General features: G+C 36.2%; 1 protein-coding gene and 6 non-coding genes across 7 annotated transcripts in view; 4 read left to right on the top strand and 3 right to left on the bottom strand.

Moving 5' to 3' along the window:
• LOC150092996 (photoreceptor-specific nuclear receptor-like) overlaps positions 1-22,088 on the bottom strand; it is a 119,739-nt gene that overhangs the window by 5,467 nt on the left and 92,184 nt on the right. The gene's annotated exons all lie outside the window — the stretch shown is intronic.
• TRNAN-GUU (transfer RNA asparagine (anticodon GUU)) lies at positions 3,968-4,041 on the bottom strand. Its single transcript has one exon. It is a non-coding gene; the product is annotated as a tRNA-Asn (tRNA).
• TRNAN-GUU (transfer RNA asparagine (anticodon GUU)) lies at positions 5,150-5,223 on the bottom strand. The gene has a single exon. It is a non-coding gene; the product is annotated as a tRNA-Asn (tRNA).
• Positions 9,946-10,019, top strand: TRNAN-GUU (transfer RNA asparagine (anticodon GUU)). The gene has a single exon. It is a non-coding gene; the product is annotated as a tRNA-Asn (tRNA).
• TRNAN-GUU (transfer RNA asparagine (anticodon GUU)) lies at positions 14,030-14,103 on the top strand. Its single transcript has one exon. It is a non-coding gene; the product is annotated as a tRNA-Asn (tRNA).
• TRNAN-GUU (transfer RNA asparagine (anticodon GUU)) lies at positions 19,233-19,306 on the top strand. Its single transcript has one exon. It is a non-coding gene; the product is annotated as a tRNA-Asn (tRNA).
• On the top strand, positions 21,122-21,195 carry TRNAN-GUU (transfer RNA asparagine (anticodon GUU)). The gene has a single exon. It is a non-coding gene; the product is annotated as a tRNA-Asn (tRNA).

The following is a 22,088-nucleotide window of genomic DNA, read 5'->3' as shown; positions in this document are numbered from 1 at the left end:
AGTCAAAAACAAAAGCAACATACTACAAACTAAGCAGAACAACCTCTCCCATACCACAACACAGAGAATTAAGAAGACGGTAAATTACACTCAGTCCTGTACTAAACAATGTCTCCAAGCTACCAATAAATCTGGGATACAAAATCTTCTTCTTTAAAGTCCCCTGCCTACCAACCAAGATGTGGATTGTGATTAAAGGTATACCTCTTGAAGGGCATGCAACCTGTCAGTTTTGTCCGGAACCGGAAACACTATACCACCTAATGTTATATTGCAAACAAGCAGAAGTAACTTGGAAGACCGTTAAAAGATGGCTTCCTGAAATCCAACTAATCAACGAGGAAATATTATTCTGGCTAAAAGGAAAACATATAAATAGGGTGTAAACAATAATTCTGATCCTAACGATGTACGCAATTTGAGGTCACAGGTGCGACCATGCGTATGGAAGAAGACAGTTCCGGAACCATACACTACATCCAGGAAGCAGTCACCAGTTCAATCCAATCTAGAAGAATGACTTCAGAGGAATGGACGCACTTAACCTCCAACCTTACATCAGACGAGCAATCCATCCAACCACCATCATCACTCCCCAGTGGAAATTAGGCACATCGGAAGAAAAACTCCTAGCTCCCCACTTCCATCCGAAGAAACAGCGCCTGAATCACGTGGAACAGATAGGCCACCGCAGGAAAATGGGTGATCCCCTATCTCAACTGAAACAGCGAACTCAGTGCTTCATATTTAGCAGGAAAAAAAAAACGAAAAGAAAAACTAATTAGGTGACAGCTACGTATATGACTATAACAGCTGCTTGTAATCTTACAGTTCTTACAAGAACTGGGCGATCGATGGACTGAGTCCTTGACTCTTTATCCCGTCATCTGAATGAAGAAAATCTGTGTGGATTGAGCTAAAAAGCTCTAGTCATGGCTGGGTAACGGCAATAGCCGAGCCGCAGTTAAAACTTCATTGGTTACAGCATTGCCATTTGTTACCCTGGAAGTCGTAAAAAGGACTTTTTTTGAATACTGCTGCTTGTAATAAAATAGAAGAAATTCTGTATATGATGTTATTTCGCTGTACAGATGGTGTATATATAATTTATTTTGTACAATATACAGTTTTTTAAATATATATAATAAGTATGAAATATATGGTATGTAAATATAATTTACAAGGCATTCCTTAAAGAAAAAAACAGTCTTAAACCCAACTGAGAGGGAAAAAAAAAGCTAACAAAAATGAAAAATCCCTCAACTTAATATAATAGAAAGTAATGTATATTGAATTGATAAAAAATATAAACAAAATGGCTCGGAATACCTCATAAAGCTAACAACTGCTTTCTATTACTCTGTGAGTATGTTTTTGCGTTTTGTTACATAACTGAGGGTCCAATATCCAGGGGGTCAACATTATAAGGGATTATGTTTTAGCGTTTTAAAATAGCGTTAAAATAAAAATATTGAAAAAACCTATTTTGTATAAAAATATTCTTGTGAATAAAAAAATATACTAATCAGTATAATTCTCTAAATAAATAACGGATAAAATGAATGATTTGCAAATAATTAAAACACATCTTCGCTTTGTTCACTGATCCTTAAATTTCAAGATTGGAACGGTAATCCTTGTAAATGTACGCTAATTGCAGGAATCAGCGGGAAGGATTTGTTGAATGTGCTTCATACTTCCCAGTAATTAGTTCAATAAAAAAAAAAAAAAAGATGAAAAAACACAGTGCCATATACTTCATAGACACAATTTTCGGTGAATAATATATTATTATTATTATTATTATTGAGAGCGAGACCTCCAGGGGGTCAGAGATTCATCGAGGGAAGCCACTACTACCCACACCAGCTATCATACTTATTCTTGAATTCATTCACACTGCTTGCACTCACAACATCCAATGGCAATCCATTCGAACCACGCACCACCCTCTGAGAGAAAAATATAGCCCTCATCCCCTTCTTAGCGGCCTTCATTCTCAGCTTCCAAAGATGCGCTCTCGTCTTTTCCCCACCCTCCATAAATTGAAAAATCCCATAAACTGAAATCCTGTATGACTCTTTCAGCAGTTTGTAAGTCTCAATCCTATCACCCCTCTTTCTCCTGTTTGTTAATGTCTACAGTCTACAAATTCTTAATCTGTCTTCATAATCTGTATTCCACAATCCTGATATCATTTTTAACACTCTCCTTTGTACTCTCTCCAATATATCAGAATCACAACAGAAACCAGGAGACCAGACCTGCGCACAATAGTCCAAGTGAGGTCTTATCAAAGCCTTGTGAAAAAAAGGCAAAATAGCATCCTTATCTTTACATGTAAACGTTCGTTTGAGCATTGCAATTATCTTTTGAGTTGTATTTGCAATCTTTGCCACATGGCCCCAAAACTTCAACTTCCTATCTACTAACACTCCCAGATCCCCTAGCCTCATCAGTTTCTTCTAGCCTAATCCCACCAATGATAATACGACATTGGATATGTAATGATGCCGAAGTGAATGATTTTACATTTCTTGGCATTGAACTGACACCCATTTTCCCATGCTAACAATTCCATCCTATTCAAATCTGCAAGAAATGCATATCAACAGCATTCCTGATTACCTTACCTATCTTGGCATCATCAGCGAATAGTTGCATGTCGCTTGTCAAATCATTATCATTAAATTCCAATGCTATACATGGTTGAAAATGATAATTGTTTGTGGTACTCTACTTTAATTCTTCTCATTCGACAGGATTATGTTGTATTCTGGGATCTGCGGCAGTCATTATTTCACAGCCACAGCATTCAAAATTCTTTCACTTTATTGCAGTATGTCTACTTCATCGTCATCTATAATCAAATCTATGGACCAGTATACATTCTGTATTGGACTTTTGGAAGGCAGAATACATTGTTTAACTTTAGGATTATTACAATCTTGTTTATTCTTAAATCTAGATGCCATCATATGAAGAAAGCGATTTAGGACTGTAAGATTGGTAAGCACTTCAATGAAAATACCACCAATGTTCCTGGACAACAACACTGTGTTGCCATTACATAAAGCATAAATAAATTGAATATCAGTGAGCCATGTTTTCGTAAAGGTATGCATTGGAAGTCTGTAATGCGTAACAAACCGCTGTTTACAAGTTACGAGACGTGCGCAAGAACTATACTACATAACTAGACCACAATATATGAAGAATCAGACAGCGCTGAGGGTATCAGTAGTGTTTCAACTGTATTTCCTCACTCATCAGCAATTTTAAAAATGCTTATGATTAATATTCTATACCTAGAGAAATTTTAAAGTTCTGTGCTTTTAAAAATTCGCATTTTAAACTTTTAAAATTAAAAGGATATTTAATTTTTGATATTAAACCACACACAGTGTATTAAGCGACAGTTTACAACGAATATGCTTAAACCTGTTTCTTAATAAAATACTCGTACATTTCGTGTAGTTTACAAAGTTAATAACATTAACTTTGTAAATTCATAGCAAAAACTATATAATAATAGTTTTTGTTATGAATGATTTTTTTTTCGCTCTATAATCGCATCATTTTAATTAGGAACTCTTTAAGTGGCTTCTCCACACTCTCGAGAAATCTTTCCAATCAAAGCCTTCTGATTTTACTCAAAGTAAAGCACTGAATACCATTTCCTAATTGACCTCCTATACAATTAAATGTAATAAGGTTCGAGTATGCCATGTATTCGGCAAGTGCTACTACTTAAACTTAGAATCCAACTTACAATCCACGAATTTGTTGGCATTTATTTGAGCCAAGTTGTTGCTGATGTTCGAAGTAGTTTTCGTGAAAAAATTTATGAAAATAAAAATTACACTTCCAGAAGACTCACTCACTGAATATTTCTCAATTTCCATTATCTGATGTCAACTCAATAAGAAGAAAAAAAAAAAAAAAAAACTTCATGAACTAATGCATTCGCTCCCGGGTGGATTCGAACCACCAACCTTTCGGTTAACAGCCGAACGCGCTAACCGGTTGCGCCACAGAGGCCGCTGACAGGCTTCTATGAATGAAGATAATTTTTCAATGCAAAACACGTTTTCTCTCAAAAATTTATTCGATATTCCAAGAGACAGACCGACAGACAGAGAGAAAGAGAGAGAGAGAGAGAGGTCCTGATGAATTTTGAATTTCTCTGAAATGAGGAAATGAATGAATGATGACAACTCCATTCTTTCATTTTTTATTTAAATTTTATTTCATGGAGTCATTGTATTGTTAACAAAAATGGAGAGGATGTCTAGGATGTTGCCAACTTTCCCCCTGATTAGGGGCCAATTAGTAGAGTCTGTACGTCACTCTGCATCCAGTAATGGCAAGCATTTATGGCTGTACGTGCCTGTATTCACTGGACCAGTTTGTTTATTCTGAGGGACAATAAAAAAAATTGATGAAAATAAAAATTACACTTCCAGAAGACTCACTCATTGAATATTTCTCAATTTCCATTATCTGATGTCAACTCGATAAGAAAAAAAAAAAAAAAACTTCATGAACTAATGCATTCGCCCCCGGGTGGATTCGAACCACCAACCTTTTGGGTTAACAGCCGAACGCGCTAACCATTTGCGCCACGGAGGCCGCTGACAGCCTTCTTTGAATGAACATAATTTTCCAATGCAAAACACGTTTTCTCTCAAAAATTTATTCGATATTCCAAGAGACAGACCGACAGACAGAGAGAAAGAGAGAGAGAGAGAGGTCCTGATGAATTTTGAATTTCTCTGAAATGAGGAAATGAATGAATGATGACAACTCCATTCTTTCATTTTTTTTTTAAATTTTATTTCGTGGAGTCATTGTATTGTTAACAAAAATGGAGAGGATGTCTAGGATGTTGCCAACTTTCCCCCTGATTAGGGGCCAATTAGTAGAGTCTGTACGTCACTCTGCATCCAGTAATGGCAAGCATTTATGGCTGTACGTGCCTGTATTCACTGGACCAGTTTGTTTATTCTGAGGGACAATAAAAAAAATTGATGAAAATAAAAATTACACTTCCAGAAGACTCATTCATTGAATATTTCTCAATTTCCATTATCTGATGTCAACTCGATAAAAATAAAAAAAAATAAAAAATTTCATGAACTAATGCATTCGCCCCCGGGTGATTTCGAACCACCAACCTTTCGGTTAACAGCCGAACGCGCTAACCGGTTGCGCCACGGAGGCCGCTGACAGGCTTCTATGAATGAACATAATTTTCCAATTCAAAACACGTTTTCTCTCAAAAATTTATTCGATATTCCAAGAGACAGACCGACAGACAGAGAGAAAGAGAGAGAGGGGAGAGAGAGAGAGAGAGAGAGAGAGAGAGAGAGAGAGAGAGAGAGAGAGAGAGAGAGAGAGAGAGAAAACCAGTTTCCGGGAGAGAAAAAAACCCTCTGCCGTCGCATGAGACTGGCCTACTCAGAAGATATAGATAACCTAAAATTTACACACTAGAGGGGGAGCATCTTAAAAATTTATAAATTAGGCCCCAAGAAGCTTAAATCCGACCTTGGTTTGACTGTTATTGATTTCAAATATTCATCCTTAACCTCCTGGATGGAGATGACAGGGGGTGGGAAAGGGGAGCATGAGGAGATACGCAAACATATCTACAAATCAAGGGGGATGATAGTGCATGTATGAAAACATGTAATTAATTTATTTTAACAAGGTCATGAATCACAGTTAAACATGGAAAAAAAAAAGGGTATTCAAACCAATAAGATAAGTAACATTCACCTTTTTAAAACCTGGCGTGGATTATAATCAACTTAGACATCACAGCAGCAGTAAAAACAGACATTTAATATTCGGTAAAAGCTTTTAGAATGTTAACCTTCACCAAAGTGTCCCTTTAAGATAATCAACTTTTTGTGAAAACATTCTTTTTGTAGAAGGATGCAGATGCTTCTTTATAAGGCCTGAGTTGAAGCTTCCTTGACGCAATCGGTTAACCCGTTTAGAAGCAACTAATGAACTCATAAACGCTAACTATCTCCCGAATTGCAAGTTGACAAGTAGATGACTATTAAAAAATGCCTTTCATGCTGTACTTTGTGTTCTGAATTTGGATTTTGAAACAAGACTCTGGTTAATACCGATCAATTGGCAGGATTTCTCAGGAGTGTGTCAAGAAGTTCGTTAAAAGGCTCGTCATGCAGTTTAAAAAACAAGAAAGAAAATTGTATTAGAGATTTAGAAAAAAAGAAAACAAAGAAAAATGCGTTTCTCAGTAGTATTAGTCAAGTCCTTCATTATCGCAAAATTAAACCTAAAGACGTTTTGTGTTATTCACTCTCTTAGCGTTTTGCTTTGTCTTGGAAATGTTTAAATATTTTAAAAGGGCTTAATAATTGCCAGACATCGGTTGACTACTATTGCGTTTCCTTAATGCCCTTATTTCACTGTAGTGTCCATCACATTCCTAAAGCAGCATGTTTTGTTATCGTTGACATAAATAAGCTTATCTTAATTATGATTCATCACATTCTTGAAAGAAATTAACACATTTTTACATTTAAACTTTTGTGAATAATTTTAGGATGAGTTTACCAACTTCACTCATCATCCCCATTTTCTTTTTTAATTTAGTTGGGTTTTTGGTGACGTCAGTCCTAAAGAGTAGCTTTGATTGGTTATTGAAACGAAAGGTGGAATCACCAAGATAAATAGAATTTCTTAACGCAATTTTTTTTATAAGCTTTCATATTGTAGAATATAAGTTTTTATGTAAAAAATAACAATGTTTAATAATAAAAAAAAATCCTTTAAATTACACGAACATTTTTTGCATTCACAGGAAGTTCTGTGTGATGTTTAAATTCTGCTCATCGTGTTACTCGTTCTTGTTTCTTTGGGAGGATAATTCTCAGCAATTGTCACAACTTTTGTGATATTCTCGAAATATTTTCATAAAGCAGAAGATCAAGACGTGTTAATAGAAAGTCAATAAGAGTTAATAGACTTATCAATGCTACAAAACCATGGAAAGAATAAAAAAGGAATCTAAACCTAGCGATAGACACTCTCTCTCTATTTTTTAATTCCTTCTTTTGGCATCTTTCTCTCTCTCTCTCTATCTCAATATCAAAATTGATATTGAAGTTATTGAAGAAAATAACTTAAGCGATTCACAAACAAACCTCCGTGGCGCAAATAAACACCATCGTCGTAACGTAAACCCCCATAAACTTCAGCCCTAAAGGATAACTCCAGTTATATGGTTAAGTATTTAAATGGATGCGCCAACTTCAATGTCCAACTGTCGTTCTGTAGAGAAGTTTTCCAAGCAACCTTCTTAGAAAGATAAGATATGGACTTTTTCTTTTTTTTTTTTTCTTTTTTTTTTTTTCCATGACGGTGTTTCTTTTGCAGTGTTGATTTTAAGATTTCGGATATCCAAGAGCCAAACATTATTTAGGGATCCTATTATGACCCTTCAAAATAACATTAAACTGAAAATATTGACAAAACTCCTTTTAAATAAAAAATATCATTTTAAATAAAAAAAATGATAAATATAATATTAGAAATCAATAATTCATAAAATGAATCAATTTTTTCTATTAGATCCCCTTAAAATTCAAGATTGGAACGGTAACCCTTCATAAACCAATTCTAAACATAGGATACGCTAGAAGGATCTGTTGTATGTGCTTGGTAGCTCCAAAATTAATTAATTTAATTAGTTTCATAAAATATTCGGATGAAAAAACATTTTATTCAGATCTGATAATATACAGTGCGATCAGCGGCGGCGTGTGGTTTGAAATCGTAGGGGTGCTGCAACTTTCGAATTATGCATACAAGTACAGTGTATACGTGTTTGGATAAAATATAAAAATTATAGTAAAAATTTTAAAAAAAATTAAACATGAAAAAATATTGTTTATTATCGATAAAATTATACAGTTTGGTATAATTCAAAATTACTTAAAAATAAAATCCATCATCGTAACCCCAATAATGTTCTAAAATAAAAACTATAACAAATGTTATGTCTTTAATTGTAATGTCCCAATATTTAAAGAGACGGAGTAAACACGATAAGCACTACGAACACTCTACTACTGGCGCAAACTGCATATAAACAAGAGTGGAACTGCGCGACGGACAGTGCCGCATTACGCTAATAGCTCGCATCTCACTATGACGTGCATATGCTTGCATGTGCACACAGTGCTGCTAGCGTCTTAGTCCCCCCCCCCCTAAGTGCTACAAGATGGATTTTTATTATTTTTTATACAAAATAAGAGAATTGCATAGGATTGTTGATGATAAAATTAAACATTACAAGCAAATATAAATAAAGTAATAAATATATTTATATATCGAGAAAAATTGGGGATGTTGCAGTTCCGCAGTACCTATGCACGAGACGCCCTTGAGTGCGATATTCTTCATAGATATTTATGATAAATACATAAAAAAAATTAAAAGTATTGTTAACATCATGGAAAAGATAAATAGTAGTACTGGTAAAAACGCAAGTCTTAATTCTTCGGGAATAACACGTTAGCCAAGAGCTAAGCCTACCTTTTAACCATCTTCGCCAGTTACATAGAAGTACACTTTTCACATATAGATTAACCCTCTGAGGTAATTGCTTGGAAGTTGGTTTAAGGTAGGGATGGCCAACTTATGGCGCATGCGCCAAAAGTGACTCGTTGAAGCCCAATGATAGTAATAAAAAACTAAACCTATTTATGCAAAACGTGTTAACCAAAACCGATTTGTAGAAAAAAAGAAATAAAACTTGGTAATTGTGGTTCCAAACGATAAAGATGTCATCAACAAATCGGAACCATGCCTTAAGTTTTGGATTAATTTGAGATAAGATTTTACTTTCAAGATCTTCCATAAATAAGTCAGTACAAGAGGATGAGAGGGGGGGTGGGCTGCCCATGGCCAATCCGGTTAATTGTTTGTAAATTGTTTTCTTCCATACGAAATAGTTAGAAGATAGACAGTGACTAAACAATGAAGAGACGTCTTGTGGGAATAAATTGTCTAAGATGTTGATAACTTCAACCACTGGAATGTTAGTAAACAGGGAAGTGACATCAAGGCTGGCAAGTATATCGTTTTCAGAGATACAGATGTTTTTTTTATTTTTCTATAAAATGTGTAGAGTTTTTGATATAAGTATCTGAATTATGGATGTGTTGTAGAATTTTAGCTAGGTATTTTGACAAGTAAATACGTTTGGAGAGTTGATTCCATCCACTACTGGGCGTAATTGGGAGCCATCCTTATGTACGTTTGGAACGCTGTATAGTCTAGGAGTTAGAGGATTCATAGATTTTAACTTTTTAATTAGATCTGCAGGCCAGTTTGTCATCTGACGTAATAATTCAGCTAGCTCTAGCTTTTAGCTAGATTTTATCTAGCTAAAATTCTACAACAACACATCCATAATTCAAATATCACTTGATGTCACTTCCCTGTTATTGAAATATATTATTTTCTCTTTTTTATCTAATGGATATGAGAATTCCTTGATCAAAAGAGTTTTGATATATCTTCCTCTTCAAATACAGACGAAATGACTCATATTCCTATATCTTATGTGCGTAGCATTAGTGAACGCACAGCAAAAGGTTTAAAACCACTAAATATTTGGGTTGCCTTTCGCCCCATCAGAAAAATCTCCACCTTTCTCACTTCTCCAAAGGACAAGCTTCCAAATCTCACTTATCCAAGTGTCTACCAGATTCCTTGCTCTTGTGGGTTATCATATTTCGGACAAACAGGAAGATCTGTTGTTATTCGGCTAAACGAACACGTCTTATATTCAGTACCTTGTACATTGTTGAAAAATAATAAAAAATGGGAAGTGGAAAGTATTCAAGAACCTTTTATTCTCATTGGAAAATTAGATTCATTTCAATAGAAAAGTCAGTGGCCTCCGTGGCGCAATCGGTTAGCGCGTTCGGCTGTTAACCGAAAGGTTGGTGGTTCGAATCCACCCGGGGGCGTTGCTTTTGTTGCATGTGATATTTCAAATTGCAAAACTCATAGGTTACTCGTCTTTTATTATTATTATTTTAGGAGTGGATTTAGGCATACGGACTGCCTTCCTTTATTCAAGTGATGAACACGAATTGTTATTTAGGCTTCTTAATATTACTAAGAAAATTCTCCTTCTCCTAGTTGTAACGATACTCGATGACTCTTGAACATGCACTAAATACAAAATTGGACAGAATTTGTTGAATGCGATCCATGGCTCCTTCCATAAAAAAAAAAAAAAAGTAAAAATTGTAAAAAATACACAAACCCATATATTTCATAAATACCATTTACGGTGATATGTATAGAATATAAACACATTTTACTCACGAACTTGGACACATTCGGTTTTCGTACGTACAGTTTTGTATTCTACACTTCCATTATTAATAATGTAAATAATAAAATATCACTTCGATACAATTTCTTCACGATTTCAGTAAACATTTGTCAGTATTCTTAGATATGCACAAAAGTGTGCCGCATTCCGAGAGAAGACACCTGATGAGTTTTAAGTATTTTGAAATAGAAGTTTCCTTCCACTCGTGCGAACTTTCTCAAATGCTGTAATAATGGAGAATTATAAAACTGGATCATGAAACGAAATCTTTCATGATCCACTTGTGATTTATTTCAATACAAAATCATCGATTTATTTGTATTCTTCCTCGTCTCATTTCTTTCCCTTTTGATAAGTGGTCCTCACTGACATCGTGTACTACTTAGAATGACAATTAAATCTTAGGATTTAATTGCCAAACACATCTCTTATTGTCGGGAATTTCACGACCCTTCTTAATGATCTTCGTTAGTAAGTCTTGCAAGTTGCAAGACGAAGGATGAATAAGCACGAAAGAGCAAGTTGGAATTGGAGAGTGGGAGTTGCTCTCCTCCCCCCCCCCTCCTCAAAAAATATATCGTATCCGCTCTCTAGCCAAGAAGCTGCAGGTTCGAACCCGGGTAGGCATGGATGTTTGTGATTGTCCTCTCCCAATATGGACTGAGTCACCGTGGGAGTAGTAGATCCCAAACCTCCTTCAATGAGAAAGGCCTTCACTCTGCAGTGGGTTGAAATATAAGCTGTTCATTTCATATAGCGTACACTATTACCATGGCAACGCCCTTAAAGATCTGTAAGGAATGAGATATGTTTTCATCATCAACTCAGCTTGCTTAATGATGAAAAGGAAAAAGAGGAAGTGGTTTTTTTTTTCTGAATAAAGGCTGGCAAACTAACCAAACTATATCCACAAATATATGTCTTTTTAAAAAAAATAATCAGCAATATCATCAATGTTAAAATAAAAATTTACACAAAAAAGGTATCCCTCGCAAACAGGGGATGAAAAATTGGACTCCGCAGAACTTGATGCACGCTGTAAATGAAATCCCTCCTAAAAACAGTTTCATATTGAAAATACGATATTCATCTCATCTCCTCTGACGTGTTGGAGTCAACAGCCTCTCACGGCCAAGTAACTTACTCTTGTTCATGCTTCGAAAGGGCGCTTAACTCCCTACACATACATTAGGACTGTTAATTGTGTCTGGCCACTTTGTCTATTTTGGGAAACGAAACGTCCACGTTTCCACGAGGAAAAAACCCCCCACCCTCTCATGAGAGTGACTAACTTACTTTCGTTTCAAAATCCCTAATAATACTCTTGATGTCCTAAACAGGATTCGAATCCGGGTCTGTTCAACTAAGCATGTTCGAGACGAAGTGAGCTATGTAGGCTATACGATATCGATTCATCCGTGCCGTGGATGTATGCGACGGTGGCGCAATCGGCTGTTAATCGAAGGGTTGGTGGTTCGACTCCACCCAGGGGTGAAGAAAGTGGTTTAATAGTTAAAAATGACAATTTTAATTATTTTCAAACTTAATTAAATTAAGTGCATATCGCACAGTATCTTATGAACAGAAAATATGACGGTATCTCATCTTCTTTTACCCCCTTTTAATTAAAAAAATTCTCTTTCTATGCAGTATATTTTTAAATGGAAAAAGGATTCCCTATAATACCAAATTATAACGTTACTTTCAAGTTTTTTGAGATGTGGACAATAAAAAACGCAGATGAAAGAAGATTTGAATCAGCTGAAACGAAATTTCTGCGCAGAACTGAAGGAGTCACAATAATGGACAAAATGAAAAGTAACGAAATCAGAAATAAATTTGGAATTATAAACTCCCTAAATGAAACCGTTATTTGCTACAGAGGAAAACCCTTAAAAAGATGGAATTGAGTTTGGCCCATAAGCCTGGAAAGGAAAAAGAATAAGTTTTCAGCCCCTTAACTTACAGCTATGCATTTGTTTACTTTGCGAAAAGAGTGGTCTGAAAAGTTCTGGGCCTAACAATGAAAAAACGAATTTATAATTTCAAAATTATTTTATTTTTCAACATAATCTCCCTTAAGACTAATACATTTATTCCAGCGATGCTCACGCACCATTATCCCGTCCCTGTCGTAGTTCTCAGTACGATCTGCAAAATACTCCTCTACAGCTGCAATCACCTCTTATTTCGAAGAGAAACACTGACCAGCGAGGAAGAGTTTTAGTTTTGGGAAGAGAAAGAAGTCAGAGGGAGCCAAATCCGAGGGATAGCGTGAATGCTCCAACAATTCATCGTGCAGATCCCTTAATTTTCCCATTGTCAAAACACCTTCGTGGGCAGGCGCATTGTCCTCATGAAAGATGATTTTTTTCCTCTGTAAACCGGGTCTTTTCTCACGAGTTTTTTCAAATATCTGGTTAAAAGATCGGAATAAGATTCCCCGGTTATTGTTTTACCCTTTTCAAGATAATTAATAAACAAAATGCCTTTAACAAAACACCGATGCCATGACCTTTCCTGCTGATGGAACCGATTTTGTCTTCTTTGGTGCTGAACAACCGGCTTCTGTCCACTGTTTTGACTGCTGTTTGGATTCTGGTGTGTAATAGTGAATCCAAGTCTCATCCATAGTAATAAATCGAAGCACAAAATTAGTTTTATTCTTGTTAATAACGCTCCAAGCATTGTTCAGAGATTTTCATGCGAGTGCGTTTTTGATCTGCTGTGAGCAAGCGCGTCACCCATCTTGCTCAAACTTTTTTCATATGCAAGTCTTCGTGCAAAATATATCCTACACGTTCTTTTGATATGCCTAACCTATTGCACCACGGAGACAACTCACTTGGAATGAATCTAAGTTTCTAATGCAAATAAAAGGTTATTCGATATTCCAAGAAGGAGAAATCCTGATGAATTTGAAATTTCTGAAATAAGAAAATGAACGAACGATGACAATTCCATTCTTCAATGTGAACCCTTTCGAATACTTTCCATTACCGTTTATTATTATTATTATTATTATTATTATTTTAACAAAGAGTTATTACATTCTTCACAAAAGTCGGGATAAGAATGTACAGGGTGTTGCTTACGATCAGGGTTAGACAGTGGGATCGACGCATAAGCGAAACAAGCTACAGCGTCACATTACAAGGGTCTTCGCGTTAGTGTAGATAACCCATAATTCACCCTGTACGGAAGGGCATCTTAAAAAGTTGACTTTGACACCAAGAACCTTAAATTCTGTGCTTGGTTGATTGTTATGGATTTCAAAGGTAGAGATCCATAATATTTAACCTCCTGGTTGGCGATGACACTTGACAGACAGCATAGGTGGTCGGGGGGTGGGGGGCATGAGGTGATTCATGGCAATACGATAGGCAACATTCCGTTTTTTTAAACGTGGTGTAGACTTCAATGAACTTAGAGCATTTAAGAAACATCACGACACTAGAAAACAGGGGACTTCTGGCATTTAGTATAAACTATTTAGAATATATTACGCTCACCAAAACTCTCCCTTCACGATAATCAATTAACGTTTGTAAAAAAAAAAAAAAAAAAAAAAAAAAAAAAAAAAAAAAAAAAAAAAAAGTAGGATGCACATCTTTCTTAAAAACAATTTGAACTGTATCCTCCGTGGCGCAATTGGTTAGCGTGTTCGGCTGTTAACCGAAAGGTTGGTGGTTCGAATCCACCCGGGGGCGAAGGTATCGTGTGTTTTTAGGTTTTTGTTTCATTTGCTAATTTTCATTAATGTTTTAAATGCCAGCAACTAATGAACTCGTATAAACGCTAATGCAAGTTGAGTGAACGAAAATTAGTAAATGTCATTTAGCGCTTACTTTGCTATTCTGAATTCGGATTTTGAAAGAAGATCCAGGCAGCATTTGTTGGCAGGATTTCTCAGGAATGTGTAAAAAAGTCATTTAAATGCTTCCATCATACCCTGAGAGTAGGCACACCCGTCTATGAACCCCACGTCGTTTAGGGGGGGGGGGGGGGCCGCGACAACGGATCGAAGTAATATTGATTTGATCTTGAAAGAAAATTACAATCAAGCTTTCTTAAATTGTTTCCAAAAGATAGAAAAAAATGAATCAACTCAAAGAAACGAAAACGTTACATTAAAGTTATCCCACTACAGTGCGCACACGAGAAACCTCAAGAAATGAAGCTTTCTGTGAGTTAGTGTGTCGCGAGTTAACGCCGACTCCAGATCCTAGTAGAATATTCGCGAGTGGAAGCTTCGAGAACACTAACGAGTATATATACCCGATGTCTGCGTAAGTTAGCTTTTCTGAGTTATAATGAAGTTCGATTAACTTCACTATAACTATAGAAATTAGACGGAACCCCCACAGGGTTTAATCCGGCATTGCTGATGGCTCTATTGCATCATCTCCCACAGAAAAATACAATCTCCTTGTTTCACACTTTTCATGCATTGGAGACAAAGACCATGGTAAATGCTCCCCAACCATTCCAAATGCATAACATACGATGTCCCGTATCGCCAGAAAGAGATAAAAAATATTGTCCAAATTAGACACAAAAGTCTCTGGCCCTGATGGCATTCCTCCAATTGTCCTGAAGGTTTGTGCACAAGAACTGACTCCTATCCTATGTCGCCCGTATATACTCTCTTACCCACTGGTATCTATCCCAGTGGGGTAAGAGAGTAATAGGTAATAGGTTGAACATAGACCGGAAACTGGCCTATGTTCAACCTATTCCTTCAACCTATCGCCCTATCTCACCCACCTCAGTCCTTTCTAAATTAATGAAGAGATCCATTAATTCCCAACTTTTATACTACCTAGAACCCAGCTAATAAACGACCACCAGTATGGATTTCGTCGCTGCCGATCAACAGGAGATCTACTCACATACATTACCTATCTCTGTACAAATGCCATGGGCAAGTTTGGCGAATCTCGAGTGGTTGCACTTGATATCTCCAAAGCTTTTGACTGGGTCTGGCACAAAAGCTTACAAAACAAACTCCGATCATTTGGTCTGTCCCAGTACTCCTGCAGTTAGATTGCTAGCTTGTAATCTGGATGCACCTTATGTGTGATAGTGGATGGTTCCTTATTTTCTCACCATTCAACTAATGCCAGGGTTCCACAAAAGTTCTCTCTTCTCACACCCCTCTTCCTGCTAAATATCAATGATCTACTTCAGCTGACCTCCAACACAATACACAGTGTTGCTGATGACAGCACATTGCACTCCGCGAACATCAACCACCACTGCCCTCAATTCTGATCTCCAAGCCATCCTCCAATGGGGATCAGATAACCTCATCAATTTCAATGCTAGTAAAACCCAATTCTGCCTTATTTCTCACAAAAAAAAAAAGAATCATTTTCTTCGAGTATGATTTTTAACAACACTCAAATTTCCAGACAATCTGAGATTTCTCTTCTTGGAATAACCCTGACATCAAGCCTCTCCACAAACACATAACAACCATTGCATCCTAAGCTTCTAAAAAAACTAGGATTTCTCTTTCGCTCAAGACGTTACTTCATCTTCGAATAACCCCACTCCTAAGAGCTCCCTCAAAATGCTTGACTCAATGTAAGGAGGGCAAGTAGACTTATTAATAACCCTGTCTCTTACCAACTCACTTCTCCCACTTTCGCATAGAAGTTTGGTTCCTACATTATGTGTATTCTATAAATATTTCTATGAAAAATGTTCATCTGCTACTGCGGTACTGTGGAACAATCTTTCCCTTGATATATTTCCCAAGGAATACAATATACAGGCTTTTAAATTAAATATAAACAAGTTTCTCCTTATCACACTCATATACGGTACTAACGTACTATGGTTGACAGCATATAGTAAGCATGCTTAAATTGCAATTCCTCTATGCGTACAGTAGCGTAAGTTCTTGCGCATGTTTTTGTAATATATCGTACTACAAACAAACAGGAACTTTTCTGTCTCCACAAAAGTTAACTCATTATCAGAAGCGAGAGTCTTCAAAAAATTTAAATATTCTAAAAGATCACAATGATTGCGAGACATCGATTATGTTTTGTTTACGTTCACATAAATATCCTTTCATGTTGTGTTTATTTTAATTATGGATCATCACATTCTTGAAAGAATGTAACACGTGTAACATTGAAACTTTTGTGAATAATTTTAGGATGGCACTAAAAAACACACGTAATAACCACAGTAATGACTATTTAATTCATAAATATTTCATCCCAAGCATCTTGGGACATTTTTTGTGGAATATCACCTTTTATCTTAAAAAAAAAATATATATATATATATATATATATATATATATTTTTTTTTCCTTCAATTAGTTATTTTAGGATTTTAGAAATGCACTTTAGTGATAAGCATTTAACCAAATAAAGGAGACGGGGGGGGGGGGTTTGCTGAGTATGTCTTGTGTTCAACATAGCTGTTAAGAGTGATGTCTGTTAACATATTTGTTTCTCATTAATTCATTCGTTCTCGCATTTCAGGATCTTCTCAAATCATCATGACTTTTCCCTCTGAATTGGGAATAAAATAATTAAATAATAATAATAAAATAATATTATTATTACTATACAGGACGCTGTGTAGGCAAACGGATGCACGCACGCTGTTATCGCTGCTCCCGTTTTTATACGTTTAAAGTGGTTGACCTCATATTTTTAATTTGAAAGTGCTGCTAATTTAATTCTACTTCTTACGCTGAAGACAGTGACGTTTAATTCGTCGAAATCGACTAAGTAATATCCAATTTTGTGCGCTGAAAGTCAGAAGGGAACTGCTATCACCAACCAGCAAAGAACGAAGGACGTCGCCATTTTAAAAGTCACACTACAGTTGTTAAAGGGAAGAAAGTCCAAAGGTCACCGAGACATCGAAAGTCAAGCACAATGAGCTGTAACAAGTTCAATAAGCCATTGAGAGACGAAGAGGGAGGACTGCATTGCTCTGGATGTGGACGAAGACAACATTACCAATGCTCTGGGATCTCAGAAAGCACATAGAACTGCGAAACGGACCGAAGGGCGCTGTCTACAATGCTGTGAGAAAATGAACAAAGAACAGACACCAAGCAAAAGCAACGACCCACATCAAGGTAAACCCCCTTCCTGATCCTAAAATTACAGATAACTTTGATTCATTCAAACTCAAGGTTAATGACTTGCTAAATACACACATGGAACAAATTAACAAAAAAATTCGAGGAGTATGAACATTACATACAGTGCAATAACGTGACCTTTGAAGAAATGTTAGACAGAACTATGCAAGACATAAAGACGAAATTAACAGTAGCGATAGAAACACAAGAAAACCTTAAGCACGAAAACGAAGAATTGTGGAAAGAGGTAAAAACCCTGAATTGCCAAATCAAACACATACTACAAAAAGAACGGAAAAAAGAACTTCAAATAGAGGGAATACCAAAAGAAAAGACAGAAAACTTAAGCAACATAGAGCAACCGATCGGCACCAATATCGACTTCACTATCACACACACGAACATAAGAAGTATAAAGAAACACTGGCTTGCATTGATAACGCTGCTCAACTACACCTTGACAAACATAGATGCGCTAATACTGACAGAAGTTGTCATAAACGACATAGAAATTTTCGCATACAACATTAATAATTACCAAACCTACAACTTATGCAGACCAAACAAAAGAGGAGGTGGCATCGTGGCATTTATCAAAGAAAAATATAATGTGACAGAAAAACAAACTCACTTCGAACACTAATTTCGGATATCACAAATTGCATCAAATACACAATAAACATAATATACAGACCCCCAGATAATAATCCACTCAGCTTTCTGCATGAGTTAGAAGCATGGTTAAGCGGCATCGAACCAAGTATAATAAAAACCATGTCTCATCCTAATAGGAGACATTAACATAAATACGCTTGACCACGCTTCTTCAACCACTAACACATATCTTGATATACTAAGTCAGTACAACATAAACCCTACCATTAACTCCCCAACAAGAGAAGAAATACTCAATAACTCACTAACACAATCATGCATTGATCATATCAACATACAGGCTCCCATCCCTACATACGCATCAACAGTAATTAACGTCAAAATTGACGATCACTATTTTGTCTCAACTTCGTTTTATTACGTTACCTACCCCCCCCCCTCCCTTTCCACCACCACCACCACCACAAAAGTCGACAAAACTCGATCATACTAAAGAGCATTGTCGATAACCTTGTAAAAAATACAGACTGGAATTCCCTACTTAAAATAAATGATCCTCTAACTTTATATGAGAACGTCCAACTAAAGTTCGCAAAAATATACAAAAAAGCAACAAAGCCTACACAAACGAGGCGACAAACAGACAATCATCCATGGATAAATGGTGACATTCTAAATAGTATTGCTGAAAAGGAAAATCTATGGAAAAGACTAAAAAATTCACCCAGTAACACTCAAGTACAAAGATTATATAAAAACACAAGAAATTATTATTATTATTATTATTATTATTATTTGAAATGAAAATAACGACTTCCATTTGATGATGTAAAGTTGAAGTCCCCCATACGTAGTTCCAAGGCTGGCTGGAATCTACCGGGTGGATTCCAGCCATCAACCTTTTGGTTGGCTGAATGTGCTAGCCTATTGCACTACGGGGACCACACACACACACACACACACACACACACAGAATTGAGTACAATGTGAATTTATTAATGTTTTCATTATCTTCAATATGAAGCGATTTCTTTTGAAAAGTTTTCTTGATATTTAGAGAAAGAAAAGTTCTCATGAATTCATTAAACAATAATACCCAACTATAAGGCCTTCGTGGCGCAATTGGTTAGCGCGTTCGGCTGTTAACCGAAAGGTTGGTGGTTCGAATCCACCCGAGGGCGATAAGGATATTTCTTTTTTTTTTTTTTTTTTTACTTTCTCCTTTCTTTTTATGTAAGCTAATTCGGATTAGCCTTCAATTACTGAATACCATAAATATGAAGCTTTACCATTTTAACCATTTCTACCAGTTCAAAAATTAAATACAAACAAGCATCAAAACTCCAGGATATTGGGAAAACTGCCACTCTTTCCCAATGCAATACTATTGGAAACTGTAGTCCTTCTTGCTCTTTCACGGTTATTGCGAACCGATTCTATATATATGTGTGTGTGTGTGTGTGTGTGTGTGTGTGTGTGTGTGTGTGTGTGTGTGTGTGTGTGTGTGTGTGTGTGTGTGTGTGTGTGTGTGTGTGTGTGTGTGTGTGTGTGTGTGCAGAACTTCGCTGTTACTTAGGCTTTGACCTCCAGCAGTTTTGTAGCAACAAATTACACCTGTCCAACAGCAGAATTACTTCTGTTATACGACAGCACTTTATGTCCAATTATGCGGAGATTTCTTCATTTGGTATTAGGGTAAATATCCTGACCATTAGCAACAACGACAATGTTGAATTGATCTCGCCAAGAAGCTACATTTGGACATTGATAATGGCAGCTTATTCAGTAACCAGGTGAAGTTTCAAATGTACTTAGCAGAAGGATCCTGTTGAATACCAGGAGACTTTTACCATCAAATGAAAATCATTATTATCATTTGCAATGATAATAATAATTATTATAAATATATGATAACAATAAATGATAATTACTACATTTTGATGTTTCTTGCTATAACTTGAACCGTTTTTTTGTAATTGTCTTAACAAAATTATTTGAAATTGGAATGATTTCTTCTTGTTTTTTTCCACTCTATAATTACATCATTTTAGCATAAAATCAGAAAGAAACAGAAAACGCTAAAACGGCTTGAGGTTATTGCGATACTAAATCGCAACACAAGACTTCGCTACACAAGAATGAGATTAAGAAATGGATTTTTTTTCATTTCTTACGATAATGTTTTTTACTTCTTTTATTAAGCTGAATTAAAATTTACATTCTTAAAAAATCTTCCATAAGAATGCTGCCTTGGTTTGGAGACACACTACTTTCTTTATACTTCCTTGCTGATTGGTCACTATCATTTGCAATACAGATGCTATTTCTTTCAGTTTTGAGAACAGAGAATACGCCACCCATTGTTGTAATCTTGCAGGGAATTTTTATGATCGGTCATAAACGGCGGTATTCTCTTTCCCGATTGTTGAAAGATTTCGATGTGTGAAAATGAACGATAATTCATGAATATTTCCAGGTTTATTTCCTTCAGTTTTGAGAAACAGAGGATACGTCGCCCATTGTTATAATCCGCTTGCAGGCAATTTTTATGACCGGTCATAAACAGCGGTATTCCCTTTCCCAAATGTTGAAAGGTTTCGATGTGAAACCTTATGAATACTTCCACGTTTAAAAGTGGATGTCCCTGTATGATAACAAGTTCGTTATCATGCAGAGACAGTCTTGGCGAGTGTTAAACATTTTAGAAGGTTACATTGAATGCCAGCTCTCGATTGTTTTCAACTTGTTCTCAAACGTGTATTAATTGCGTTGATTTCATTATAGTCTACACACTCAAATTGCAATCATCTGCAACAACTTCAATGTCCTACCATCATTCGGTAAAGAAGTTTTGCAAGAATGATCCTTAGAAAGAAAACATATTAAGGTTCTTAACAAGACTATATTTAACTTATTGCTACAGTTTAGAAACATGCACTTAGAAGACTTTATATTATAATTAATCTGTAGGTTTTATGGAGTCTTCGATCCGTCCGGCCTCCGTGGCGCAATCGGTTAGCGCGTTCGGCTGTTAACCGAAAGGTTGGTGGTTCGAATCCACCCGGGGGCGGTAAGCATTTTCTTTTTTTTTTTTATTTAAGTTAATCGATTAGCCTTCAATTACTGAGTATGATGAGTAAGAAGCTGTTCCGTTTTAATCATTTCTATCCGTTCAAAAATTAAATACAAATAAGCATCAAACTAGGATATCTGAAAGACTGCCAGTCTTTCTCAAAGAAATACTATTGGAAACTGTAGTCTTTCTTGCTCTTCATGGTTGTTGCGAACCGATCCTACACGTGTGCAGAACTTCGCTGTGATCTCCAGCATTTTTTGTAGTAATCAATTGCACTTGGCCAATAGCAGAATTGCTTCTGTTATACGACAGCACTTTATGTCCAATTATGATCAATTTAGTTCAAATAAGCATCTACAAGAAAGGATATTCATGTCAATATGGTATGCGATATTGTAATTTTTAGAAACTGGTGTAGACTATAATGAAATCAACGCATTTTAGAGACATTTGAAAACGATCGCGAGTTAACATTCACTCTAAAAATGTTTAACGCTCGCCAAGACTGTCCCTCTATGATAATGAATTATAAGATTTGTGAAACATGAAACACTAAGAGTATGCTGACATGAAGCCTCCTTGGCGCAATTCGGTTAGCGCATTCGGCTGTTAACCGAAAGATTGGTGGTGTGAGTAGGATCCCTTCGGCCAAGGTATTTTGAAACTGCATCTGGTTACTGAATATGCTGCCATTAGCAGCGTCCAATTGTAGCAGTTCTTAGCGAGACCAGTTCAACATTGTCGTACGCCATTTTTTACTGTTGCTAATGGTCAGGATATCTGTTTTCAAATAACGAAATCTCCGCATAGTTGAACATAAAGTGCTGTCGTATAACAGAAGTAATTCTGCTGTTGGACAGGTGTAATTTGTTGCTACAAAACTGCTG

The sequence above is a fragment of the Typopeltis vanoorti genome, chromosome 24, assembly GCF_054136105.1.
Source record: "Typopeltis vanoorti isolate ZY-2024b chromosome 24, IOZ_Tvanoo_1.0, whole genome shotgun sequence".
NCBI classification, from domain to species: domain Eukaryota; kingdom Metazoa; phylum Arthropoda; class Arachnida; order Uropygi; family Thelyphonidae; genus Typopeltis; species Typopeltis vanoorti.
Note: the sequence above shows the minus strand (reverse complement) of the source record. Positions and strands in the feature narration are given on the sequence as shown.